The sequence below is a fragment of the Sinocyclocheilus anshuiensis genome, unplaced genomic scaffold (assembly GCF_001515605.1).
Source record: "Sinocyclocheilus anshuiensis isolate Anshui unplaced genomic scaffold, SAMN03320099.WGS_v1.1 scaffold375, whole genome shotgun sequence".
Taxonomy (NCBI): Eukaryota; Metazoa; Chordata; class Actinopteri; order Cypriniformes; family Cyprinidae; genus Sinocyclocheilus; species Sinocyclocheilus anshuiensis.
Window position 1 is genome coordinate 202,995 of NW_015549594.1, and position 4,120 is coordinate 207,114.

Sequence of the window (4,120 nt, forward strand, 5' to 3'; positions counted from 1 at the left end):
TTTTTTTTTTTAACCCAACCGCTGGGTCAAAACAACCCAATAGCTGGGTTTGTCCCTTTTTAACCCAGCATTTTTTAGAGTGTACTACTACTGCTACTACAGCAACTGTGAATTTCATAACTACCATAACTGTGAGTTATTCATATAAAAGAGATTAATCAGTATCCCTATTATCAAAGCAGCCCAGCTTTATTTCTGTAAATATATGCTCTTTTATCTTACTGCCTTTAGTTTGCTCTGAGCGGGGAATTACCCAATTCATTTAAATTAAATGTCCCTTCCATTAAAGGAGTAGACCTGGGATCCCCTTTGAAATTAGATTTGAAAACTGCTGAGGCTTATCTAACGAGTGACTTAATACACCATATGATAACCAACACAAAAGACTTACTTTACTCATCCTGGACACTAATGAGAATATACTTAAGGCCTGGAGCTAACTTTTAGTTATGGTGACCACAGTATAAAAGTTACACAACACTATTTATGTATCTGTCTGGCTGTCTGGCTGTCTCATCTTTATTATTTTATTTTATTTTATTTTAGAGTATATTATTTTATATATTTTATATATATTTATGTATTTTTTATTATTTTTCTTATCCTTTCATATTGCTTTTAGGCATTATGATAAGATATTAAAACAATTTTTATATTACAATATAATGCATTGTTTTCCCATTACAATTTATTTACTTGAGTTTTGCATGAAAATTAACTCGATTCTCCCCACAGTTCTGCACCGTGAACTTCGATTGACATTTGCAATCTCTACATGACACACACAAGTAAGTTCAAAGGAGCTCAGGCTATAGAAGTTATTAGGGTGTTTCTTGGTTATTTAGAATTTTGCATGTAATTATGCATGCTAATGAGCCAAGCAAATTACACTTTCAGAGTTGATAGCAACAGAAGTGATGAGCAAGATAACCAGACATCGGAATTCATTTTCATTATGCACTTGTATGACTTTTAAATTTTTTTAAAGCCAGAATATTTCCCAAATGATCATCTGCTAATTGCAGTACAACTCACATAAATCTTTAGTGTTCTCTACTTCTCCATCACTCTTTTTGTGTGTGTGTGCAGTCAACTTAAGGCTTCAATTTTTCTCTAATACAGCAGTTGCATAAAATGAGCTGCTTGCACAAAAAAAAATTGCTAAAAGCAGATGGTGCGTATTATAAAGCTGGCACATGCTGAAAAATGGCAATGGCTTTACAGATAAACTGGAAGATTTTATTTCAGTCTGCTGCAAGCCTTATATAATAAAATATTCCTATATATATATATATATATATATATATACACACACACACACACACACACACACACACACACACAATGTACCTTTACATCCAGCTCTGCCTTTGTGAAGTGTATTTTCTTAGTGATACAGCCTCAGACTACTGTTATATTTTTATATTTGCATTTCGGTGAACATACACAGTATATTTTGAATCCACTTTACATTAGTTTTTTCTCTGAGATGGTGAATATTGCTTGAGCAGATCGATATTTCTTTTATAACTTCACAGAGCAAAAGAAGGCCCATATATACACACACGCACACATCAAACGGCATGGACTTGCATCCCAATAACTGAGGCCTGCATGTAGCAGATGCAGAAATATTCAGCATCTTCTGCTCACCTTATATAGATAAAATCTCCTTTGACAGTATCAGTGGAAATCAATCGTGTTTGGATGCCAGCCTGAATGGATAGACCTCTCCAATAACAAATCAATATTGTAAACTGATAATTGAGTGGTCATCTTCTTTTCTCTTTTGCAATCTGACTATGATTCTGTTGGATGTGTGGCTGCAGGTTGCTTGTTAAAAGAGAATTGCTCCCTCTATAGGCAATGTTAAGCATGAAAAGTGCTGCATAAGTGCTGTCAGCCTATATGCTTGTTATCACAGAGTTTAATTTCTGTTGAATGGAGGTGGCCCATTGTTTTCTGATTGCTTGTTGCGACGAAATAGTCAATGGCTGACTATCGGGTAGGATTAAGCATTCCATACAATCGCTGGCACTGCTGAATAATGTGGATTAAAATGCTATTCTTCCCACAGAAAGATGGCCTGGTGGATTTGTTGTGTAGATACAGCAAAACCACACCAGGAATCGGCTTTTCCAAAATGATTTGTATTGAAACCTACTGTTAAGGCAGTGAGAAAGCAAGGGTGAGCGAACGATTGGGAGGGAGAGAGAGAGACCATGGACAGCTTAAATATTTCTGCAACAGATTAAAAAGCAAGCTGCTTTGTATTTTGACAGAAAGGGGCATTAATTATATTCCTACAACAGTGGAAATGTCAGCGTGCTTCTGGTCTGCCACTGCCAGAGTGAGAAAAGAGGATTAATGTACATATGTAAGACAATGCAGTCCAGCTTTAACCCCTTAGACTAGTGCAAAATACAGAACCCACACCCAAAAAAATCTAGCAATTTGGTTCTTCTCCGGGTTCCTTGCGGAGTCCAGGCAGACATCCAAACCAAACTGTGAAGAAGCCTTCCCGTGAGTCACTGTCGCTGCGGGACGGTTTTGTTTTAGCTCTCCGCTGCTGTTCATGTTTTTTTTCTGTATTATGTTCAAAAGCTTCAAAGTGAGAAGAAAGTTTGGAAAGGGAGTTAAGGACTTCTTGCGTGTTTTGAGAGCGCCCCTCTGGGTTATTGTCGTTGTGCAAGGAGCTGGAAACTCTTGGGGCAAGCTCTAGATTTAGTTTGAGAAAGCATTGTGGGATGAAATTAAATCCAGTTTAATGAGATAGAGGCAATGCCCTGCAGAGCCGTCTATACTAGTCAAGATGGCTATATTTATAGCATGAACTCATCACATGTACAATTGGTGTTCTGAAATACTCTGAATTAACTGCATGCGTAAATCCTGTAATTAAAACCAAATTAAGTCAAATAGAAACAGTGTTTACATCAAAATTAGAACAACCAACCGTATAATTTTTTTTTGGATCAAAACAAAGTTACCTGCTGCTTATGTTAATCTGACATTGCTGACTGACACTGCAGCTATCCATAATCAGATGTAGGAGAAATACCAGATACCCACCACATATAAAACCCCACAAAAGCTGTAACGTTTAAGTCAGGAGATGATTCCGACACGACAGGATGAGCAGGGAGGGTGAAGTGGTTTAACTCAAAATAGATTGAGTCACAGAGTGTCCAGTGAACTGTGACAGGGTACTCACCCAGACCGTGAAGGGTGGTTCCACTCCTGTCCCTACAGCGTTTGTATCCGATCGACTTGTAGCGGCAGTCAGGATGTTGGATTCTCAGTTCGGTCTCAAGTGGAGGAATGCAGCTCCCACCCGCTCGTCCCCCCGCCGTACCTTCTCCGCGGTGATTTCACACGGGTTCACAAGGCAGTCAAAAGGGTAATCCAGGCATTGTACTGATGCTCCGAAGAGAGTGCTCTAAGTGCACCCTTTATGGATGCACTTAAAATGTTTGATAGCCATTAGTTTATTTTTCTCGATTAAAGATTTAAAAACTGGATGCAGACCAGTTCTTTTAGAATGCAAAGTCCCAGAAATTAAATTTTTGTCCAAGCAGGACAGAAGCAATTCGGGTCCTCTTGAACAATGTGTGATCTTCCCAAACAAGTAGGATCACATCAGATTACAATCAGACAGATAAATCCATACGAAGCTGTTCTCTCCTTTCAACTCATTTGCATTATCCAGCTTCTTCCAAGTAGAAAAACTGCACCTGCCACAGTTCATTTGTGACATCCACTCTCTCTCTCTCTCTCTCTCTCTGTGTTTTTTAGTGTGTGTGTGTGTGTGTGTGCCAGATTGCTAGAGCTAGACTTTAGCTGCCCGTGCTGTAGTCATCACTCACTGCCATGCCCTAAAACGGTGAGCCTTGCGCAGAGGAGAGCTACTCCAAGTCTTTCAGGAAAGCATCTCTTTCTTTTCAACAAGCTCTGTCCAACTGAGACCAGAGGCCACGCCTCTTGCACTCTGATTGGCTGAGCTGCAGCAGGCAGCGATGTGACAAGGAAGAAGAGAGGGAGAGAATGAGAGAGAAAGAGAGAGAGAGAGAGAGAGAGAGAGAGAGAGAGAGAGAGAGAGAGAGAGAGAGAGAGAGAGAGC

At 39.3% G+C, this 4,120-nt stretch overlaps 1 protein-coding gene across 1 annotated transcript in view; it reads right to left on the bottom strand.

Moving 5' to 3' along the window:
• The window catches only part of LOC107658350 (BMP/retinoic acid-inducible neural-specific protein 3-like), a 93,533-nt gene extending 89,735 nt beyond the window's left edge, over positions 1–3,798 (bottom strand). The window contains exon 1 of the mRNA XM_016446852.1: positions 3,215–3,798. The gene's annotated coding sequence lies outside the window, so the exon portion shown is untranslated. The remainder of the gene's footprint in view (positions 1–3,214) is intronic.
• Between the last annotated feature and the right edge of the window lie 322 nt (positions 3,799–4,120).